Here is a 26,443-nt window from a genome sequence, read left to right on the forward strand (position 1 = left end):
AAGTCAGATATTACATAGAATAACAAAACCTGAACTGTAATGTTCTCCTCTCTTCACCAAACTCAACTCCCTTAATCCAAACAATGGATCAAGGAATTATAAGAACATTCAAAACGTGTTACAAGAGGCATGTTTACATCTTTGCAAATAAAGTACTAGACGAAAGAAAGCACACTAAAGGCATTTTTGGAAGAAATTCAACATAAGTGTGTGATTATGGAAAAGTCTCAAGGGCTATATGCCTAAGGGAAGGGATGCCTTCGTGGAGGGTTTTCTAAGGGAAACTGGCTCATATACACGTTACACATGGGGAAAACCATGAAAACGCCCATGCAGCCAGCCCATTCGCGGGATTCGAACCTCGAACCGAATTACCAGTGTTCAGCGGCTTTACCGCTCGGCTGCTAGTTGGCGAATTCAACATAAGACACTGCATAGAAATGATTGAAGGCCCATGGGAATAAGTGAATTCATCGACCATGAATGTTTTCTGGCTTCTGCTCTGGCCAATGAACAATTTTAAAGGATTTCCATCGAGTGAAAATGAAGCCAAGGAAATCATAAAAACTGCAAAAGGAATATTCATATATGGAAGGAGAAATAGAAACATTAGTCAAGAATGATAATTCTGAAATAACAAATTAAGAACTGAATGATTTTACTTTATTATTAACTAAACAGCAGCTGAACTATGAAAGCAGCAATAGAGGGGAAGATGAAATGCTTTTAATGTAAAAGAAGTTAAACAAATTGTTAAAAAAGACACAGGAAACGTCTGATTTTGGAATACAGATTGACCGAAGTGATGAAAGAAAAAAACACTGAGAGGAATTCAAAAACTGCACTCCTTATCACAATATATTTAATAAGTTGTATCAAGTATTGTCCCAAACAAAAATCAGCAGCCATTTAAAAAAATAATTGTATCATGTACCTACTTATTAAGCAGTAATAGAAATTATTTCCATTACCATTTGTTTCATTTTTGCCTTTTAATTACAATAATATTAAGGTTTGTATTAAGTATTCATGCTTTCTTAATCTGAAATATACCTAATCCACTTTTTTCCCATAAAAAGTTGGTCTTTGCGGAATGTAATTTTGCTGTATGTGCAGTGTGTTAATGACATAACCCCTGTCTTTGGCAAAGCTTTAAAGTATACATATACAATGAACCCTCTGGAAAATTACCACCCATGGTCCCAGATATTTTTTTCTTCTGTGTAGGTAGTTAGTTGTCTGAAAGAAATAATCTTAAGGTACAACTCTAATATACGCCCTAATTTCACCAAATGGGGCGATATGTGTTCTGCGCTGGTTTTTGGCGCCATTGCGTGTTCTATGGCAACTCTGTTGACGTTGAAAAATCTTTCGCTGGAGCTCGTTGGTTCGCCTCTGTGTCTGAGAAGATGGGAGGGAAAGATAAAATGGTAGTTGTTGAATTGAAGTTCGGCAAAAGGAAATATGATTGTGGCTATCCTGTTGAGGGGTAGTGGGTATTTGGAAGTCTAGAAAGAGGGTCTGGGAGATTATTTTTAATGGCAGTGCATAATAGAAGTAGGGATTTGTGATTTTATTTATTTGTGAACCAAAGTATAAATTTTCTGGATAGTGTGTCTGACTGTCATGTAAATACGATATTGATTACGTGGCAGCATGTTAAAGGCGGTATGAAATTTATATTTCTGCTATTCGAAAACGCATTAATTCATGGTAAGTGCATTTTATTTTATCCTTCTTCTTATTTTGTAGAATGTTATGTTCATTGGTTCTTTAGTATGGATTTCTGTCATTATTGTTGTTTTTTAAATTTTTTGAAATTTATTTTAGTTTATTTTGTTGTTTAGTGTCTAGACTGTACAATTCGTAGATGTTTTTTAAAGTTGAAAAAGAACGCTGTGTACATGGTATTATTTGAAATTTATTGTTGTTATGTTATTTTATTAAAGCGAGGAGTGCGTAGATCGTAGATTCCTTCCTTACCTAAATTTTAGTTTATTTTGTTGTTTAGTGTCTAGACTGTACAATTCGTAGATGTTTTTTAAAGTTGAAAAAGAACGCTGTGTACATGGTATTATTTGAAATTTATTGTTGTTATGTTATTTTATTAAAGCGAGGAGTGCGTAGATCGTAGATTCCTTCCTTACCTAAATTGTGCAATTCGTGGAATTTTTTTTAAGTTTAAACAGGATGCTGTGTACATGGTATTTGAAATTTATTGTTGTTATGTTAATTTGTTAAAGCAAGGTCTGCGTAGTTTGTAGATTCGTTCGTTGCCTACATTGTGCAATTCGTAGATGTTTTTTTAAGTTAAAACATGTTGCTGTGTACATGGATTCTTGTCAAATACTTTTGGTTAGAAACTTTACATTTTTGCTATCTAAATTTTTTGTTTTTGTTTCGGATTTTTAGCTAAATTGTGTGTTCAAAACGTAGTTTTTGCATGTGCGAAAACCGCGTTTTTGGAGACATTTTAGGCTAAAAGTTCAAAATGTAGACAAAAAAATTTAGATAGTAATATGGCAGCGTGAAGTTTCTCGCCAAAAATATTTGGCGAGAAATTTGGCGACTTGAGGGCGCATATCAGAGTAGTTCCAATGTTAAATATAGATATTGCCCTCAGAAATATTCAAAAATCATTTTTCAGGATTAATTTGGATTGATCAGATAAAGCACATTACGACTATCTGATAAAGGAAAGAGATATAATCATGGGGGCCTCTTAAGGGAAGCTGGTTGTATATTCATATTACACATTTAGAAAATTACATGAACGACTGCAGTTAGCAATTTTGCAGAGATTTGAACTGGATCAAACTACCAGTGGCTGCTTGGATTTATAAATAGAGAAACGTTCTTACTGTTGAATGATAACTACCACCTACGTGCCTCTTGAAACACATAACAAAAAAAAAAAAAAAAAACAGGATACTTGTTTTGCATGTTCTAGTTCATCTGCCTTACATCTTAGACACAATAACATTGCATTAAAATATTTCAGTACTTCTAACATTTCTTAGCTGTGAAATATTTTGAAACATGTTAAACAGTATATTGAACAATATTTGGCTTCTAAGTCACCTATAAGCTGATTTCCAGATGAGAAAATGTGAGAATGATAGCGATTACATAAGTGATCCATTGTGGGTGCTTTCTGTATGATGTAATTTTAAATTCAGCCACTAAAAATGACGGAATTTTTTAAATGACCGACTATGTTAAAAACAACTATAGACTTCCTATTCTTTTTTAACATATACAGGTTAAAATTGGTTTTTATAATACTGCATATATTTTAACAAGATGCTGATTCAAAATTACAATATATGTTTATTACATATTATGAAATTAACATATTGTTATTAGATAAATTTTTACTGTCTAAAATTTTGTAGAAATAATGGATTATCAATTGCTTTTAATTTTTTATAGAGCTTTTTATGAATGGTTACATGATGAGGAAAGAAATACCAGAACATCCTTTGTAATAAATAGCTCATAGGGTAAAAAATTCAAAATCCATTCTTCTCTAACTATGACAGGTAGCCGAAGTGGATTTTATAAATCTGAAGGAAAAAGAATATGGCAACTAAAAGCTCAAGGTTTAAAAAGTGTGGACAGACATGTACAGCTAGCATAAATATTAAAATTTACGAAAATAAAATTTCAATACAGTACTACAACACATACGAGTACTACAAGCTCAATTTTAATTTAGGTAATGTTCTTATTCCATAACCTCAAAAAGAAAAATATTTCTGGTAATGATTTTAATCTTTTTTATTCTATATTAATGTAATATTTATTCATTCTTTGTAGTTATCACAGTTTATTTCAAAAATCCCTTCCTAAAATATATTAAAGTTTTTTCCGTCATAATATGTATCTGTTTCCCTTTCTTACTTTCTATGCTGCTGGTATTCAAAATGCAACACCATGAATGAAGGATCCAATAATCTTAAAATCTTCCTGTTAGATGACTTAGCATAGACTTTGATGGAATATGTTTTGCTTTGATTGTATGTTTTGCCAGTGCTTCTTTATGTGGGAAGTTTCAGCATGGCACAGCATTCTTTTCAGACAAATCTCATTTTTGCCTTACCATTACGATGGTCTTATCTTAGTCTGGTGACATTTTAATAACAGATATCATGACCCTTGCATTATGAATTATCCTATCAGTCTATAACTAATGGTTATAGTTTAGGGTACCATTAGCACTGTTACTCATGCCTAATATACTACATTACAGGCACCCACAGCAGCAATCACTACATCTTAAAATTTTGTACCCTGTTGTCTTCCCTCCCTTTCAAGGATAGCCTGCTGCTGAGTTTCAATGTGATCACAATATTCAACAGTTTTTCATTGCCTATTAGGTCATTCTGCTGCCTTGGCACAAAAAAAAAAAAAAAAAAAAAAAAAAAGCACAAAGGCAAAATTACAACAAAAATCTCAAATACTTTTAAGGCTACACAAAGATGCAAAATGTTTACAGTCTAAGAAGATTGATGACAGAATATTTAAATTTAAAAGTAGCTCATCAAGAAGAATCTATTAGGTCAAAAAAAAAAAAAATTCAGAGCATGGTTGTAACAAACACTGTTTGAAAATGTATACACAGTGTAATATTAGCATGCAAGCATATATTTGTTAATGTATCGACCTTAGTATTCAAAATAATTTGTGCAAACACATTCTTTCAGCAGTAATGTACAACAGAAGTGAAACGGGTTATTCTGGAGCAATCATGAAAAGAAGGAGTACAAAATTTAGAAAAATCACACATAAACTTCACTTCTGAGAAATCAACTATCATATTTTTTTTAATGACTAGTAAATGAAATCCAAAAATTGGGGAATGAAAATAAAAATTTGCAGACTACATTAACAGCAGCAAATCATGCAACATTTAAATGCTGTTCAAAAATTATTACAGTAGTCAGAAAATTGCAACACAAATCAAAAAAATACATATGCACTAAATTTGAATCTAAAAAGTAACAAAATTATTCTACAAAAAATATTTTTCTCAACAAAAATTTGTAAAAAAATGAGAACTGAACAAACCTACAGCAAATGAAACTGAAAAGTTCACAGATATTTTATTAGGACAGCCTGTCATTAGCAAAGGAAATTATCATGACAATTCAATACAGAAACATCACTAATAAGTGAACTTTATTACTATTTTGTTTGACAAAGAAATTTAATCATACAATCTAATCATTACTTTTACTGTTAACTGCTCCTGTAAGTTTCTTTCTTTCTATATTAATAATTTAGAACAAACTATGAGAGATTAAATTATTATTTCAAGTGGCTTTAGAACTTTTAAGATGTTTAAGAGCTAATTTCACCCAGGAAATCTGTTTGCTAAATGAAAGTGTGCTATGATTAAAGAAAACATTTGTAAATAATCAAACTTTTGAAAATAACATCTGACTAATGTAATATGTATTGTCAATCACATAATAACAAAGATTTTACTTTTTTCTTAAATTTTTGCTGTAAATATTATTTGCTGAATATTTTATAGATAATAAAAATACATAATGAAAATTTTGTGCATGTGCTTAATGTTGTAGGTAATTTCGAATACTTCATCCCAAAACTTTAATTCTTTATTCAGATTTGTGAGAAAAAAAAACTTAACATTTATTAATAATAATGTGTATCCAACTTTTTATTAATTTCATAGAAAAATTTTATCTAGAATGTTGAATACTTGTAAATGCATTCACAGTCATCTACTTCCTTTTTTTATTAACAAAAAAGCTCATTAAGCTGTTCATTCATACAATGCTCCAAAAACGTCATCCTTATTACAAACAATGCATATTTTCCTATAGCTTTAAAATTAGTTAAATTATTTCCTTATACAAAATAGTTCCTTATGTTATCTCAAGAACGAAAACAGCAACTTCATGTGGCACTGAACTGCAGTTCAGAATTAATCATTTATAAACTTTCATTATGCAATAAACCTTTTTTTTTTTTTTTTTTAACTGAAGTTTGATAGTGATTCTGTATAAATTGCATTCATAAACTGATAGAATAATAACTAATTGTACAGATATTTTTTATATGGCACAGATGCTTAAACACTGTGATGTCCTATAAATTATTTCATGTATGTTAATATAAAAGTTGACATGTAAAAATATTATTTTTGAAACTCGGATTAAATAATCAATGATTCAGCAACAGCCAAAGTGCAAAAACAAGCAGCACCAGGAGATACTTTCAGAAGGCATAATAATCTAATATAGTATGGAAAACTTGAGATTATAAAAGAAAGTTATTTGGTGGTCGTGTGTGCTTAATGCATGATATAATTAAAGAAAATAAGAGTAGACAATCTCCTATAACAAAAGAATATTATTAAGTACTAAATTACAATTTAAATTACATTGCAGAGATCAACACAGAGCTCGGAACACAGTTCATGCTACCTTCGCGTACAGTTGTGTGACGAGAAGTCTGAGTGAGTAAAGATGTCGCTTTGCTGCTCCGATTAAGAACTGGATTTTACACGTGGCGCCATCTCATGAATAGAAGTTGAAGTATCTGTCGGAACGCCACAGTACTCCCCCCCCCCAAGTACCATCGATACGTTATAAGTACTTTGGGTTAAATTTAACCTTTCTTCCAGATCTGGTAGTTTTAGGTTGCTCTTTAACGGGATGTAAGCTTTCTTCCGGGAGTGATGTTGATGAGGAAGTTGTTGGATCTTGCATTAGAAATGCTGGTTTGAGACGATCGATTCCAATCACTGATTGTTTGCCATTGCAGATGATGGTGAAATGTTTCGGTGTTCGTTTGACAACTTTGAATGGACCATCATATGAAGGTGTTAAAGTTGGCTTAATTGCATCGTTGCGCACGAATACGTGCGAAGATGTCTCAAGCGCAAGATGTACAAAATAGCTTGGCTGGTTATGCGAAGATGCTGGGGTTGGCGAGATATTGCTCATGATCTCACGTAAACGTTGAAGGAATGTTGGAGGGTCGATAACTGGAGTAGATTTTGGGTGAAAGAATTCACCTGGCAGACGGAGGGTTGCACCATATAACATTTCAGCACAAGTGCTACCAATGTCTTCTTTGAATGCTGCGCGAAGACCAAGCATGACTAGGGGTAAGGCTTCTGTCCAGTGTGTGCTACTGTGGCACTTCAGACCTTGTTTGAGAGATCGGTGAAAGCGTTCCACCATCCCATTTCCAGATGGATGGTATGGTGTTGTGCGAATATGGCGAATGCCAAGAAGAGAGGTGAGGGATGCGAACAAGTGACATTGAAATTGTCGGCCTTGGTCAGTAGTGATGGTGGTAGGCATGCGAAATCTTGAAAGCTACTGGGAGATGAATGCTCGAGCTACAGTTTCAGTGGATATATTTTCAATAGGAATGGCTTCAGGCCATCTTGTGTACCGATCAATACAAGTGAGGAGGTAAGTGTAACCATTTGAAGGAGGCAATGGGCCAACCAAGTCTAAGTGCACATGATCAAAGCGTCTTGCTGGAAGGTTAAATTGTTGAATGGGACTGTGAGTGTGACGGGATACTTTACACCGTTGACATCTAATACATGAACGAGTCCATTCTGTGATGTCTTGATTCATCGCTGGCCAGACAAATCTGTCTGCGATCAGCTTTTTGGTGGCACGGATTCCAGGATGTGCCAAACTGTGCAAGGCGTTAAACACTTCACGTCTAAAATTGACAGGAATATAGGGACGTATTCTATTGTTCTCTATGTCACAGTAAATTTTAAGCGTTGGATCAATGTGCAGCGGTTGTAACTGAAGGGAGGTTTGTGGATTTGAGATTAGGTTCTTGAGTTCCTCATCATGCAATTGAGCTTTTGCAATTTCAGAGAAATCTGGGGTAGTGAGGTTGATATTGTTTACCCGAGACAAGGCATCAGCGACGCAATTATCAGTACCAGAGACATATCTGATATCTGTACTAAACTGGGCGATGAAATCCAGATGTCGAAGCTGACGAGGAGAACATGAGTCAGAGTTTTTTCTAAAAGCGAAGGTTAATGGTCGATGATCGGTGAAAATGATGAAGTCGTGTCCTTCCAAGTTGTGCCGGAAGTATTTAACAGCACAGTACACAGCAAGTAGCTCCCTGTCATATGTGCTGTATTTCCTTTCTGCAGTAGTAAGTTTTCTGGAGAAGAATGCCATTGGGGAAAGTCCTTTAGTGGTATGGGCTTGAAGCACTGCTCCTATGGCCGTGTCAGATGCATCTACCATTATAGAGAGCTGATCACTAGGTGAGTGATAAGAAAGTGTGGCTGCATTTGCCAGATCGTGTTTGCATTGCACGAATGCTGCAGATGCAGATTCAGTCCAAGTAACAGCTCGTTGATCGTTTTTTTTTTTGCTATTCTTCAGAAACTCATGTAGGCAGGCTTGTGTTTTTGCGGCATTTGGCAGAAAGCGTCGGTAGAAATTTAACATTGCTAGAAAACGCTTCAGTTCAGAGATGGTTTTGGGCTGAGGTAGGTCGTTAACTGCTTTGACTCTTTCCGGTAAAGGTTTGACTCCATTCTGGGTGATAAGACATCCAAGAAAGGAAACTGAGGGTTGACCAAGTACACATTTGGATGGATTTAGTTTTAATCCATGATCTTTAAGACGAGTGAAAATCTGACGCAGATGTTTAAAATGTTCTTCCGCATCTGTAGATGCAACCAGGATATCATCAAAATATGGGATGCAGAAATCGAGACCAGACAGTACTTGGTGTATGAAACGCTGAAATGTTTGGCCAGCATTGCGAAGGCCAAATGGCATATATAAGTACTCAAAGAGGCCAAATGGTGTAGTCACTGCGGTCTTGGGCACATCTTCAGCATGCACTGGGATCTGATGATATGCTCTGGCAAGATCGAGGGTAGAAAATATGTTTGTTCCATGAAAAAGATGGGTACAGTCTTGGATATGTGGGACTGGATATCTGTCAGGGACTGTGACGGCATTAAGTCGACGATAATCTCCACAAGGCCGCCAGTCACCGTTAGACTTTTTAACCATGTGAAGTAGACTGGCCCATGGGCTTTTTAGATGGGCGAATGGTTCCCTGTGCTAGCATGAATTCAAATTCTTTGCGAGCAGCTTTTAGCATCTCTGGAGAAAGACGACGAGGCTTGGAAAATACAGGTGGGCCATGTGTTTCAATGTGATGATACACTTCTGGCTGATGAGTATGCTGCCCTGATTTGGATGGGTTTAAAATGTCAGGGAATTCTGCTAATAACCGATGAAACCGTGTGCTGCCCGATAAAACACTTATGTTGGTAGGTACGTTTGATATGTGAGAAGCTTGGCCCTGTGATGTCAGCTGGGTTGTAGCATCAATTAAGCAATTATTCTTGACATCCACTAGAAGGTGGAAATGTGTCAAGAAGTCGATACCAATAATTGCTTGAGTTACATCCGCAATAATAAAAGGCCAGTTAAAAGTCCGGCGCAAGTTTAAATCAAGTGTCAATAGTTTGGTGCCGTAGGTTGCAATTTGGGTACCATTGGCTGCATACAGTACAAGTTTATTAAGTTGGTGAGCATTTGTTTTAGTTCTCGGGAGCACTGATATGTCAGCTCCAGTATCTACTAGAAAACATAACTGAGTTGAACGATCAGCCAGTACTTTTCTGTCGATGTGGCGGACATTCTGTTGGCCAGCAGAAGACCGCCCATTTAGTTTCCCGCTTGTTCAAAAGTGCATGGAGGGGCACACTTGCGAGCTTGATCTCCAAAATTCATATGATAAAAACATATGCCACTTGTGGGTTCTTTGTACTGCGTTCGAGTATTAAGACGAGATCGATTCCTGCTTCGAGCACGAAATTTATTACGTGGGCCCTGATTTGATCGATTATATCTCCGTGAAGCATGAAGACTTGTAGAGAGTTTCAGATACTTTTTTGGTCAATTCAGCCACTTGTTGTTCGAGGGATGAACTGGATGGTGCAGCATTAGCAGCACTCACTGGAGTAACAAGTTCATTAATTTTGTCAGCCATTGCTGCTAAACGGGTTAGATCTTCATTGGTAGCAGCAAGAATTATTTGTATGTTATTAGGGAGACGCGAAAGCCATAATGACTTCAACAAGTCATCACTAAAATGGCTTCCTGCCAGATCACGCATTCGTGACAGCAAGTATGAAGGTCGCTGATCTCCAAGTTCAAGTCCTTGTAGTAAAGTACGTATTTTTGAAGATTCACTTTCTGAATAGATTTCAATGAGCCGCTGTTTCAGTTTGGAGTATTTATCACAATCAGGTGGTTTGAGAATTAAGTCATGCACTGAATTCAGAATATCAGACTCAATTGCTGCAACTACATGGTTGAATTTTGTAGAATCCTCACTAATGCGAGCGATAGAAAATTGTGCTTCGATCTGAGCGAACCACAATGAAGGATTATTTTTCCAGAAAGGCGGTGGCTTCACCGCAACGCGTGTGATTTGTGGCTCTGGTGGAATATCGTCGGGCATACTGATAGATAATTTTCACTTTAATTAATAAACACTTATCAGCACAAATATTGTAGCATGAGGATACACTATTGATATTTTACCATGATAACAATAAATATTTTAACCATGCAGAAAAAATTTACGTAACGATACACACACAAATAATACAGGGTCAGCAATTACACACACAAATAATATTTTACCGAAATGCATTTGAAAAGAAACCCCTATTTGAGAAAAAATGATGCGTTAATTTTGTATTGCGCACACACAAAATCACCACTTCACACTGCTAAGGCACTTTCGAAGGAAAAAGGAAATCACTCCTGTAGCACATGGGAAAACAATTCACTACTTTCGAACACTGAGAAAAGAATTTTGCCGTAGCACGTTGCACAAAAGTTACTGATGTGGCACATTTAGCGAAAATCACTGTTGTAGCACATTTGTCGTTGAATGATCGAAGAATTATTGCACGACTGGCGAAGTCAGCGGAACGGAACAGATCACATTGATGATTTGCTGAAGCTCCTTGCGATGATATGCACGACTTTGAAAAAAAAACACAAGCAATATATATCAATACTTCTAGAAATAATTGAAGGGGTACGTTGTAGCATACGTTTAATGTCCATATTCGTTGTTATTTTTAGTCAGTTCTTCAGAATGCCTTGGATGCACGTGGCTTAGGGTCGTTGAAAATCCATTCTCAGTAGCGTGCTCAGTCAAAAGGTCACCACTTTTGGTGGTCGTGTGTGCTTAATGCATGATATAATTAAAGAAAATAAGAGTAGACAATCTCCTATAACAAAAGAATATATTAAGTACTAAATTACAATTTAAATTACATTGCAGAGATCAACACAGAGCTCGGAACACAGTTCATGCTACCTTCGCGTACAGTTGTGTGACGAGAAGTCTGAGTGAGTAAAGATGTCGCTTTGCTGCTCCGATTAAGAACTGGATTTTACACGTGGCGCCATCTCATGAATAGAAGTTGAAGTATCTGCTAATAATTAGATAATAACTTTTAATTAATTGATTTGATTAAATTAACTAATTTAATTAATTAAATTAAGAAAAATTTAAAGATACAGAGAAATTTAATAAATTATTAAATTAATTTTGAATAGTTAAATAAGGAAAAAGTATCGGACCTCGTCTTATGTGAGGCATTGTCCGGAATGACAATTCCACTTAGATACTAAGAAGCAGCTCAGCTAATCTCCGTCTGAGTTAACTCTGATTATACATTAAAATGTACTATTCCAAGGGATAACAAGTATCACTCTTTTTTTTTTTTTTTTTTTTTTTTTTTTTTTTTTTTTTTTTCCAGCACCCCAAGGAAAAAAGATAAAACGATTAAAGCTCCACTAAGGAGAAAAGTGAGAATTCTAGAAAGATTATGAGGGTATGGAAAGCAATTTAACTGAAAAGTGTAGCTTTGAAGATAAAGAGGGAAGAGTTCAAAACTACCTGATCGCGATGCCCTGTTGATATAATTCTAGCCGTCAAGCAGAAATGTTCCCTGATAACTTTTCCTGAATACAACGTGAGAATAAATATATAACTTCTCGGTACAAGTGGCAGCCCCTCGTTTGGTTACATCATTCAGAAAGTCTACAGCTCTGCAGAAGGAAGTCACTAGCATGGAACGTCCACGACCAGGGTGTCACTTTTAGTTCTTTAAGGGAATACAAAATTTACCCTCTCTTATAAATTCATTGCATATCCTGGAGAATAAGCCTTTGACATATAATTGAAGGCTTTTCTTTCCTCAAAAGTCTCAATCTCTGTGCAAGGCTTGAGTGCGATGGAAAGACAGGCTTGCATTCAGAAGTTAGAATGATTTTTAAGACATGTTTACTATTAAAACAAAATTTCTGTGTTAAAATTGTAGTTCACTTGCATAAAAAAAGTGCCTGAACCCTTCCGTCTGAAATTATAATTTATCTCGAAAACTGAGAAGTACCGACGCAATTTAAGCTCTGCTATATACACAAATGCCACAAAGTGAATTGAAATTTAAATGCCACCAACTTGCACCCCTTTAATTCTCATTCTAAAATTTTCAAAATAAATACAGATTTATCGTATGAATACAGTGCATCAAAACAAAAATATATGTAGTACTCTTTTTTTTTTTTTTTTTTTTTTTTTTTTTTTTTTTGTTGTTGTTCATTTTTCAAAAATCTCTTATGTGACCTCAATAATTTGAAAGAAAAAATGAAATTGTATCTGAACAATGGCAAGTTCTGTATTTTTAGTAGAAAGCCCACTCTATCTCAAAATATTAAAAATAAATATTTAGGATTAATAAATATTTTTAATATTTGGAAATTTATTATTTCCAAATTATGTGACTATAATAATTAAATACTTTATGCCACTTCTCTTTTACAAAGGTCTTAAATTTACTCTCAGAAAGAACTAAGGGTAGTAAAAGAAAGCATGGATTTTCATTTTTCTAGAATGAAAAAGTGAAATTATTATTTAATATTTTTATTTAATGTAATAACTGCAAAAATGTACGCCTTAATTTTAAGAAAGTATACTGATCTAACACAGTTTTTTCAATATGCTTTGATCATGTATGAAAACAACTTTTTGTTTATTGAATATATTAATTTTAATACTTTATGCTAACCATAACACAATATAAACCTGAATTGCGAGTGCTGGAGCAAACAGGCATAGAAATCATAAGAACAGTACACACTCAAGCAATGGTTAAGATACTACTAAATGATCCTCGTTCTTCTTTCTGAATAAAAAAATTGCATAACAGAGCTTTGACAACTTAGGATACCAAACATAATCATTACTCAACCACCTGTAATTATAATGCACTTTTTTGGCCTTTTAAATGCTAATTAATAATATATATATTATTAATTACACTATATATTTATTACATCAGTTTATATTTTAGTAATTTTAATTTGTTTAAATATAATTTCAAAGGTGTTTTTTTTTTTTTTTTTCCCCTAATCCGAGAACCTTTTTCCATTTAAATTAATGGTAAATAGTCCTTTGATATATACCAATTTGTTTATAAAAATGTTCAATGTATTAAAAAATCTGATTTTAATTAAAATTTCGAAATTGTTCTGTAATTATATCACTATTAATTAAAATAACTGCCATCGTTTTTAAACTTTAAATTAGTGCATATTGTTATGTCGCGAATTTCAATTATTAATATGTGTTTCAAGTAATTATTATTCTAATATTTTTGTCTGTATTCATGTGTATTTTAATCTGAAAAAAAAAGTATTCTTAAGCTCTTAAGGCTCTATTTAACTCGTTATTCTTGAGTAGGAATCGTAACAAAGGCGGGAGACGGTTGCGAGGACACACATCTGGTTTATTGGTTATAGCCTTTTACTAACAGTGGAGGCAGTAGGGTCCTTTTAACTCATGGCCTGTGAAACGGAAATTGTCTTCCTGTCGCTTTGTAAAGTTTGCAGTTTTGCGTACTTCAAGACAGTGGGGGTTAGGTAAGTGGATGCTCATAAAGTTAGTTTCGCTTGTTAGTTGGGGCTCTATTTTTTTTCTCACGTTGTGAGTACAGATGTTTTTCGGATTGCATTGTCAGATTTTCTGGTGTTTGATTCGTCATGGGTGTGTCATTTTCTCAATTTAGATAACATAAAATTCCGGGATTGGTAAGATTTAATTTTATGATTTTTTTTTAAAGCCTATGAACTCACAGAGGCGGAGAAACCGAGTTTTCCTGGGTGCTTGCACCAGGCTAGAGATCATTCTGATTCTGATTTTTGAGTGAAAATAAAAAAGAAAAAGGAGAAGCAGAAAGTTTTGCGGGGCGAGCGATTTGTACCAGCGGGCTGCGGTGATGGCTGTAGCGGAGTCTGATTTGAGTGAATTTTAAGCCGCCGCGATGTAATAGAGAAAGAAAGATCGTGGGGCGCTTTGCTCTGCTGCGGGCTTCCTGAGCAAGAAGACTGGGTACCGTTTTTCTTTGCTCTAGAGAATTCTTTTTCTGCGGAACGTTTAGAAGTTTTGTGCGAAATGCAAAGAACATTTTCCTGCGTGATGTATGGAGAAATGTGCGCGAGCTGCAAAGAGCATTTTTACTGAGAGCTGATTGAGATGTATAGAGAAAAATCTACCAAGAAAGCTCAGCACAGAATTTCTCTCTTCACCTGAATCGCCGGTTAATCTCCAAGAGCCTTTTTCCGAAACATTCAGCATAAATGTTGCCTCGCCGCTTCGATGATGCACGTGATTGTGCTAAAAAACTGGTGTATATTCAGCTACCTGTTATTGAATTGAAAAAAGATCCTTCTAAATTGGACTATTGGTTCCCACCTAATGGACAGATAAAAGATCCTTCTAAATTGGACTATTGGTTCCCACCTAATGAACAGATAAGAGATCCTTCTAAATTGGACTATTGGTTCCCACCTAATGGACAGTTAAAGCGATTCCTGGCTGTTTGAAGAATTATTAGACTGTAATTTCCACTCGTGATTCCTAATGATTTTTAGACGCTTCAGAAAGGGTTGTCACAGAAAAAAAATGGGCTTGGCTCATTTCCATGTGAATTGGACACTAAGGATCCTGCTAATCAGGAAAAACTGTTTTCCATCTGTGAGTGAAATTTTAAGTATATTTTCTCTGTCTCTCTCTCTTAGTTTTCCCGAATGCAGAACAGTTAATAATGATTTATCTACCTGTATATTGTTATTGCTTATATAAATTAAATATTACAGTTAGAAAAATTGAGAAGTTATTTATAATTTCAAGTGAATGCCAGTTTTAGGAAGATTAAATTTTGTTACACCTACTTAATTTGAAAAAAATAATGTTAATCTTAATTAATGTAAGCTGTAATTTGGTGTAGTATGTGTTATTTTGGCTTAGAAAAATATGTGGTAGGATTACTGATCAGTTATCCATTATTTAATTATATAAAATAGTCAAGAATTTAATAAATGTGTGTTTAAAATTTAATTGCATTTGTGTATTTATGTTGTGTATATTTTACTGTGGTCTGTCATTGTCCCTCCATTTGTTTGAGCCGGGAGGCTTTTAAGAAACATGGAGTAATTAATTGAATTGGGGTTATTGATTTTTTCCTTTGCATAGGTTACTCACAACGCGAACCTAAAAGTTAAATTGTACTATACCACTATACGATTGATTGTTCGATATGTTATACGATTGATTGATAGATTTGATATACGATTGTACTATACCACTATACGATTGATTATTCGATATGTTATACGATTGATTGATAGATTTGATATACGATTGTTTATTCGATTCATCTTTTGATTATTATGAATTAGATTTGTTTTAATGTTTATAAGAATTTCGATGTTCTTATGAATGTTCTGAATTATTTGATTCTTTTTTTCGTTAATTTTGTCCGGCACCATGAATCAAAGTTTAAAGTTAAAAGTATTAAAACACAAACAAAAATTTTCTATATAACAATATTAATAGCACATAACCTAAAATAGTAAAAATATGCCAAACTTATGGTGTATATAATCCTTGCTGTATAATAAGAGGGTCAAAAAATATTAAAAACAAGTCAAAATATTTTCATGCTTTTAAAATAAGATATATTTCTTGCAAGAGAGGTAGCACATAAAATTGTCATTTTGCCAATGTAATTAATATTTAAAGGCTACAATTGTCAAATTACTTAGCTGACACATTAGAAATAATTTTTCTCTTGCAGTAAATGCTTCTATATTGTAAATCTTATGTCGATTAAGAATTATCTTAACCTGTTCAATGTCCATACGATTGCCATTAACTCCAATTTGCTGGCATGATAAATGCTTCTATATATTTTTTAACAATTTTCATAGAAATTAAAATTTGTAAGAAATAATTTCCAACATTTAGGATTGGGCAGTGTTGTAGTTTAAATGAGAAATCAACTAGGATTTGATAAAATAACATTTATTAACAGACTTCAGAAACAAGCATGAGAGATACCTAGATATAAAATGGTTAAAAAACTTCTGCATATAACTGTTCCAATCAACAACTGTATTGCATATTACAAAACTCAACTGAAGTCAGTCCATGGTACCAATGGTACATAAATTTTACAGCTCCAAGGAAATTTAGATGCGATCTTTCAAACCGCGTCCGAGATCCGAGACTTTTTTCTGAGCAAAATCTAAAATTGAACCGTTATTTTGGTGTATCGTAACTGGTCAAACACATCATTTCAGGATTATTTTTATAAAATTTTCAGCTATGAGGAATCCCTTTTCTCTGTAGTAATTTCACTGCTTCCTCCTCCCCCCCCCTTTTTTTTTTTTTTTTTTTTTTTAGTAAATCCCAGGCAACTTAGCTATTGAACAAGAATTTCTATCTATAGAATTAAAGAGAAAGTGTTTTCACAAAAAATTAAACAAATTACATTGAAATAAATGCTTAATAAAACAAACAAATAAATATTGAGCTTTTCTTTTTTGTACATTTTGATTCCTTTTAGGTCATACATACTTTGTTATTTCATAAATCACCATTTCATACTTTCAATTTTATAATTAACATCTTACTGGATATAAACTTAAGATCTAATATGCAGCAAAATCCCAAATCTGAAATTGCCAATGTCATGAATATTCTAGATCTTTGACTTTGTACTATATCTCTAACAGCAGTCAGTATAAAGTCATGCTATACAGGATATAAAAAATTGCAGTGACAGTTTCTTTTTCAAGGATTTTCATGGTCTGAACAACATTTTGTTGTTTAGGAAATGCTGCTTAGCACAGCCCAAAACAAGTCCAGCAGAAATTAAATTAAATCGATGGAACATCGTGCATAATTTTTTTAATTTCTGTGGCATATGCTCAGAATGAGAATGTCAAACAGGGCCCGATAAATAGGTTCCGCATGCTTTCATAGAGGACTCGGAAATAAAATACATCTTCTGTTTTGAAATGACATCGAAAGGAACAATTTCTAGATTTCATTACAAATGCTTTATATATTGCAGGTCAATGCACAAAGACTATGGTTAGTATTGGAAAAATGCACAACCCATGCTGTACGGCAATGTAAATTATATTTATTTAATGAGAATAGGAAAGTGTAATAAACAGATAAATAACACATGAATATTTGGCTCAGTTCACTCATAAAATGAAGATGACTTAGCTGATCACATTGTTGCTATCTTCAGCAAGTTATCACATATTTTAACACTGTTTTTTGCAGTGCCCATATAACAGAAAAAGTACGTACATTTCTAATAACAGTTTTTAAATGGAACACTATCATTATGAGTTATAAAATATACTTTTTATGTCTTATTAGGGCAAGTTATTAAATTATAAATTATAGAAATTTTTAAAGTTTCAAAACTAACACTCTCTTAATGAAGAAAAAGTTACAGAAATGATAATTACTTATGTCAAAGTAAGAAAAGATATATTTATAATTTATTTAAATCTTTTATTAAAGGGATAGTAATAATCAGTTACTCAAGTATATGTTAAAATCTAAAATAAACCTAAAACTTATAAATGTAATAATTACTTAACACGATTAAATTTCAAAATATAATACCTAACTATGTTACTTCTGATTAACATTTCTTACATGATAAAATATTTCTCAGATTGAATTTTTCTTTAAAACTTAAATACATATTTTGAATATAATGCCACTCATGATATGTCCCCATATAACAGTGGCTCCCAAAAGTGTTCGTACACTTGTGATTTTCATTGAAATAAGGCTCTATCAATTAATTAAAAGTAAACTTTCTGAATGAGATTTTAATAATGATATCTATAATCTATTCGTAACAATAAGATCTATAATCTATTCGTAACAAAATTCCATGAAACATTTTAAAAATATAGCGAAACTTTATTTTTAAGTAATTAATATTCAAAAAATGACAAACATATTATTTCACAAAAATCTTCGTACACTTAAAAAAAATCTTGACTGAATAGTAAATATTTTCATTTTTCATTAAATTAATATTTAGTAGGATATCCTTTAGCATCCACAACAGCTTTTAAACATCTGGGAATAGATTTTAATAGTTTTTTTGTAACTTCTGTATAAATGTTCATTTATTCTTCCATTATGACTGTTTTGAAACTCTTTTCGTTTTGATGTCGTGTTTCCGTACTCTAACCTCCAGTTCTTTCCAAATTTGTTCTATGGGGTTTAAATCTGGCGACTGAGTTGGTGTTTTCAAAACCTGTGGACAATTATAGAGACACCACAGGCGAACGTTGAGCTTAGGATCGTTATCATGATTAAAAATAAAGTTGTTTCCGATATCCAAATTTTGGGCTGATAATTTTAAATTGTCTCTTAAAATATTTAAATAAAGAGAATGATTAATTATGCCATCAAGAAATACCAAATTAGATAGTTCTGATGCTGCCATGCACCCCCAACACAAGAACACCTCCACCGTCATGCTTAAATGTTCCAATTAAGTCATTAGAATGAAGTTCCTCATTTTTTCTTCTCCATACAGTTATTCGACCATCAGAACCAAAATTACTAAATTTCCTTTCGTCAGCAAATAGGGCATTATTCCAGTACGTTTCGGGTGTATTTATCATTGATTTTTCGAATGAAAGCCTAAGCTTTCTGTTTTTCTCACTAACAAAAAAAATTTTTACGGGCAGAACGTCCATGTAATCCAGCTTCTCTAAGAACTCGTCGAACAGTTTCAAGTGAAATTGAAGTAGAAAACTTTGCATTAAATTCTGCAGAAACTTTTACAGCGCTCAAACGTGGGTTTTTCAAAGTTTTCTAATAATAAATCTCTCATCGCGTTTTCTCGGTCGACCTTTTCTTACCTTGTTCTCAATCCGATTTTCTTTTTTAAAGCGTTTTATCACATGCTGCACTGTAGAATGGGATAAATTAACTAATTTAGCGATATTTCGAAATGATTTACCACTAGTATGGTGAAAAATTATCAGTTTTCGAATGCTGTTTGTAATTTCTTTACGACTGCGACCCATTTTTCAATAATAAATAGAATATTATGAATTAAACAATAAAACATTTAAGCAAATGATTTTTTAAATGCCACCTCAATGCAAAAATTTAAAAAAAGCGGCGAACGATAATTCTAATTTTGATTTTATCTAAAAATATTTCAGCGTACGAAGACTTTGGTGACATAAAATGTTTGTCATTTTTTTATTATTAATTTCTTAAAAATAAAATTTCGCTATATTTAAAAAATATTTCATGTAATTTTGTTACGAATAGATTATAGATCTTATTAAAATCTCATTCAGAAAGTTTACTTTTAATTAATGGATAGAGCCCTATTTCAATAAAAATCATAAGTGTAGGAACACTTTTCGGAGCCATTGTATATATATATATAAAGGAAAATATATCTCATTTAGTAAGTGTTTGTATATGTTACAAACTAGACAACAGAAGCAAAGAAAGATGAAATTAATTAAATAAAAACTGTTAAAATGAATAAATTATTAACTTTTATACATCCACTTGATGTTTTATAAGAAACAATACATATTTTAACAGAATTATTTAATAGGTATATATATATGTGTTATAGTTACAGAGTTATTAATACTGAACTATATAGTGTAAACTAAGAATAGTCATTATTAAATTAGAAAAATTATTATTATTTTATTGTTCACTTTCAACCAAATATTATGATTATTAAATATCATGGTTTACTAAATGCCAAAAATGTTCAGGAAAGATGTAATAACACAGGTGCTGAGACATGAGCATTCCATAAGCCGAAAAAAAAAGCACTTCTGCCTACATTGCTATCATATCATATAAGCTCATGCTCAGCTGAAGGAGATTTTTTTCCCCGTATATACTTAATATATATCTTTATTATAATGCGACCACGCTAACCATATGTAGTGGTAGTAACTGCCAATAGCTCGACACCATAGTCAAGGCATAAAAAAAGCACCGTAAGTACACTCTGTTGAAAAATAAACCGCCATTTTTCTGTATTTAATACCCCCACTAATCACATATGAAGTTTGCTGCTTCAGTAAGTAATTATGTTTGACAAATGCACAATTACATATTAGCCGGCATTACGAAATATCGGCGATCAAGTATCACGCTAGTAAATACGACATATCATCACGATAGTTCGTTCGTCTATCTCTGCGCATGCGCTAGCCACACAATTTCGCCAAGACCTGATAAATCGCCAAATTTAGTCGCGAGTTGCGTTTCCTATTAAGGAAGTAAAAATACGCTCCCGGTTCCTCCCTGAACATCTGCGCAGATTACTGCGCATGTCGTCAATTCCCTGAAGGCGCGCAGGGCTAAAGGGCTAGTTTATCAGCTTTTCGCGGCTGAAACCGAAAGAAGAGACTGAAGACGTAGTTGGGTTCGCTTGCTCAGTTGAATTTTATGATTGCGGAGCTGGAGGCAGTGTCTAAACATAGCTCCGAAATTTTTAAATGTTTCAGTAAATGTTTTCAACTCTCTAAAAAAGTTTAATGCACTTTTCCTAAGCAATGTCTCATTCATCAAATTGAAAAACGAAACTTCGTTTCTTGGAATCTTCAATCATCTTGTTCGCTGTTTACTATCTACACGAGAAATCCAAAAGAAACCCTGACACGGAATATTCAGATAAGTAACATTCTGTTCTCTATGCAATATCTTATTCTCTATCACTAAAGTGCCATTAAATTTATTTATTTATTATTTTCATAAGATTTTTTTCGCGATCTACTCGACAGAGAGCGAGTCTGGTGTCATCGTCTCGATCATTACAGAGATCGACGCGTCGGAAATTTTTCTGTCAGCTGGACAGCTGCCGTTTAAGTTTCTGACGGTCGTTTTAGAGCTAAACTGAGGACGGTGGAGGTCACGGATTGTTTTTGAAAGTGTACGTAATAGATATTTTAATTTCTTAAGATTTGTGAAAAACTCGAGTATTTCGCTATAGAAATAACGCATTTGATGCTGACGATTCTACATGATTTATTTATTCTACATTACCAACGCCTTAATTAAATTTTAGTGAAAATAATATACAGTCAAAAGTCATTAATCCGGACTCGTCGGGACTTCGGCGATTCCGGATTATCGATTTTTCCGGATTATAGATCATCAGTTTAAATCTGGTAAGATGGCATGCAGAAATTATAAAATTAAAAGTATGAAACCGTAATTTACGAAATAAAGAACAATTGTTATCTAAAGGGTATCAAAATTTATAAAAAAAAAAGCTTAATATTTATTTGTTTACTTTATTAAACATTTCTTTCAATGTAAGTTGTTTAAGTTGCTTCGTTTTTTATGTGATAATACATTCTCTTTAATTCTATAAACAGACATAATTTCTTGTTCAATTACAAAGTTCCGCTGCTCAAGTCCTGTAATTGCTGTGTCGAGAATACCGACTAATTTGTCAATCGGAATGTTTTCGTTTTCAATAACCTCTGTCACTTTCTTCGCTATCGGAAGCGAATTATAATGACGAGGAATTTGATTTAAATCATATCAGAGACGGAGTACATCGAGATGAATACTACATTTAGTAAGGAATTATAAGCCAAGTACAATAAAAACATCTGCCCTGAAGATAAGGATAGTGCTGACAGATCAACTTCCAATTCATTGCGCGCCGCGGCGTTAAAGATAAATAAAGTTTAGATAAACAAACGTTAAAGTTTAGATAAATTAGGATATGACTTTATCCATTTTTTGCAGCAATTCCACTTTTTGTTTAATGGATTTCGAAACATACTTTCGATTTGTAGATCCTTTACATATTAGTAAATATATATCAGAAATTCTATGTGACATAATCGAAAGTTCAAGCTTACTTTTGTAAAATTGCTCTAACAGTCTGCAAAAAATAATAAGCCGAATCCAATTCGAAGATTATGGAACAACGCAATCTGCAACATTAACTGAATTAGATAATTTTAGCTTAGCTTTTGCGCACGCGCACAAGCATATTTGCAATAGAAAAGGTCTTACGCGCATGGGTCAACGCGACGCATGCGCAGAAAGTTTGTAGTTTGAGGTCCGGATTATAGATCATTAGGGATTATGGGTGTCCGAATTAACGACTTTTGACTGTATTTGGTGTTTTCCTATTTCACATACAAAGAAGGGGTGCATACTTTTAATTTAAAATTGTAATTTCTAAACTAAGGTATATATCAATGTACTTAATTTCATGTTTTGATGAGTAATTTATAAACTTCGAAATTTTATGTTTTAAATTATAATGTATTTCCCTCTACTTTTACTTGAATTTGTAGTGTATAAAAATGTAATACATTAGACATGCATTAAAGAATATGCAGTATATAATTCAAACTATGCACATCCTAAATTCAACATTTGCATTAAATTGCTTTGAGTTAAAAAATTTATTTAAGTAGTTTTAACTGTACCGATATCAATGTCAATTTCCAATAGTTTCTAGAACCTCCTGTATAAAACAAGTTAAATTCCTGTACAATTTTCAGTTAAATTCTTGTCAATATTATAATGCAAGATTTATAATTAGTTATCAGATTTTTTAATATGGTCTACTTTTAGATATTACATCAGTTTTGTGTATATTTATTCAGATCAAAAAAGTCCTTAGTTTTGGTTTTATGTAATTACGGCAAAGCCTAGAGGGCTATCTGCCTAAATTGACGGTTGCCTTCGTGGAGGACATTCTAGGGAAAACTAGCTGGTATACACGTAACACATGGGGAAAACCACGAAAACGTCCATGCAACCAGCCCGTTCGCAGGATTCCAACCTTGGACCGAACTTCTAGTGTTCAGCGATTTTACCGGGCGTTGCTGGGATCGATTTAAAAAGGGTATAAATATATATGTACTGCAATTCCTTTCACTGCATCTGTTAATAAATTTATACAGTTTATATATATATATTTAAAACAGATTTTCTGTGCCTTAAACTTCTATGATTCTGGAAGTTACCAATGATATATCTGTCATTACCAATGATATATTGGTAATGACAGATACATTGGTAATGACGCCCATTCGTCCAGCCCGTTCGCGGGATTCGAACCTCGGACCGCACTAACAGTGTTCGAAGATTTTACCGCTCGGCCACTAGTGGGGTCGACTTAAAAAGGGCATAAATAGGAATATGTACTTCAATTTCCTTTCACTGCATATATTAATATATTTATAATACATTTGCATATACATATAATTATTTATTTAAAACAGATTTTGTATGCCTTAATTTTTTATGCTTTTGGAAATTACGAGAAATATGTTGATAGTGACAGATATATTGGTTATCAGAGATATGTTGGTAATGCAACAAACCCGTTCGCAGTATTTGGATCTCGGACCGAACTACCAGTTTTCAGCGATTTTACCACACGGTCACTGGTGGGATCAATTTAAAAAGGGTATAAATAGGAATATGTATTGGAATTTCCTTTCACTGCAATGTTAATATCTATATATATGTATATATGTGTGTGTGCAAGATAATATGTTTTATGATTTAACCTATAGTTATTTAATTTTTTTTTTATTTTTCTTCCTATTACTTTTGTTAAAAGTTTGTTATATTTTTACTCACTCCTTATTGGTATCTACGATACATAGTATATTTGTAGCTACGTGATAGGTATAATTCTTAAATAAATAAAATTATTGGGTTGCTAAAAATTAAAATGTTTTTTGATTCAAATTCATTATGAATATTAAACACGCGTACGCGGTGCTATATTTCAATGATTTGACTTATGACGTTGTTGCATAACCTTTTCAGACAAAATAATGTATTTAAATCATAAAATTCCTGTTAACAAATAGTTTACAAACATCTAACCTTTTAGAAAATTTCCATTTTGCAATAGATCATACGTAAAATTATGTTTACGTTTCTTCCCATACCTGAAGTTTTGAAAAGGCCATTTCTTTCTGCGTTTAAAATATCCATCAACGTTCCCCATTTCTTTTTTCCATACTCTTTACTAAATCCAGCAGCGTATTTTTTCGAAAAATTTCACCATTTACTCTATCAGGTTCAATGTTTCTTCTAACCTTCTTCGGAAACATACAAGCTTACTAAAGCTATGTTCACTAATTGTAGTAAGTAGACAGGATACAGACGAAGGGTATACAAAACCCTTTATTTTTTTCTTTATATACAATGACTTCCGTACTTCGGAATACAATGACCCTCCACTCGGGGTCTAACTTAAAAGATATCAAAATAAAACTAAACTCTAATTTAACTTTAGAATAAGACTGGCCTTATAATAACAGGAAGCGTATGTAGCACAGAGACTGTGAACACTACAATACGTTTAATTTATCAAGAGGATTAAAACCTCTGGCCTGGAAGGCAAAGTAGCAACTGCGTAACTTCTAAGGTAAGCGGCCTGCTTCGAACTCACGGCTTCCTCTCTTCTGCTTGGCAAAAAGGCCACACTTAAATACTTGGCGTTCGCCAGACAACTTTGCATAAACTCCTTCACGCTTATAATTCTGGCCGGAAGTAGAAAATAAGAAGTGATAGTAAAAATTTTAAATAAAATAAACGTTAGTAAAACTTAAGATCCTTACATACTTCCCGCCAGAGTTAATTAGTTTGAAACTGAGGTCTAAAACGACCTTGTTGAAAACTTTTAGCTCTAGAAACTAACGCGAGGCCAACCTTTTACAATCATAACTTAGCTAGAAACTAGAAAATTTAAAAGAAAGAAATTTGTTACAATAGCAGCTCCCGGAATATACAACAATCTTTTTTCTTTTTCATCTGTACTGCATCTAAACAGGAGCTTTATTCAATTCTGGTTCCTTCCAGATCCCTGGAAGGAAAACTAGTTTAATGAAATGTTACAGAATGACATTGCAAATAACATATAGAATATACTTTTCTTAACATTCTTATTTCATTCATGACTATTTTAATTATCTCTCCCCGTGCTCTCTGACATGTGTTGTAAAAACACCAAACACGAATGTGTTTCTGTCTATGTGTTCAACACTTCCTCCTACAATCAAAACACTAACGTGTTAAAATTCAACATACGAGACCTCTTAACACACCCTAATTTCAACTCTAGACCCTGAGGTACTATTCTGAAAGTGGCTAACTCTAAAGTGTAGCGTCAGAGAGCCTAACTACATCATTCAACCTTTAACACATATTCACCATGATTTAATCTTTACAGTCACACGAATAACAAATTTTTAACATTACTTTCACTTTTACCATATCACGGTATTTCTTAACATTTAAAATAACAGTTCACATGTATACAAGAACATATCAACATGCCGTTAATTTTACACATTTGAAAACATACATTAGTAGTACATTGTTAACTTCTATTCTTTTCAAAGCAAGTGCCAATTCTTTCTACATTGAAATAATACTACATTTCAAAAAGTCTTTCAGACTAAAACTTCTTTCTTGTTAGAATGTTTTAAATAAAATTTATACAATAACTTTTTACAATATTTAAGTCTTTATACAACGCTATTATACATCAACTTTAGTTTTACGCGCGAGTAATTGAAAAACATAATAAGAAAATCGGTCACAACTCATTTCTCGCCCTTTTGGCGATAAAGGTAGACCTCGCATGAGGTAAAACTTCTTGAAATCTGCCACTTGCAGTAAGAATGAAAGATTAACTTAAGTTTGTAAAGTAACATAAAATTTTACTTATCTTTGTAATATTCAGACATCCTTTTCTGGGCCCAGTCTTTAAAGGTGCTGCAGACCGTAGCTTGGTTGATCCTCCTTCTTGTACGGGCTCGCCCTTCAGTGCTTTCCTCTGGAAGCTTCCGTTTTTCACCACTACGGCCACCCTTGAACATCTTCCTTTTGTGCTCTGCTTGTGGTCTTGGCGGTTTGAAGGCAGCTGGTCTTGGTGGAACCGGGAAACTTCTGTCGTGATCCTGCTTGGACCTCGTTGTTGGCCGTTCAAATTTTTCTT

This window comes from Stegodyphus dumicola, chromosome 7 (assembly GCF_044657685.1).
Source record: "Stegodyphus dumicola isolate Sdum_Otavi_A_Nest chromosome 7, ASM4465768v1".
NCBI classification, from domain to species: domain Eukaryota; kingdom Metazoa; phylum Arthropoda; class Arachnida; order Araneae; family Eresidae; genus Stegodyphus; species Stegodyphus dumicola.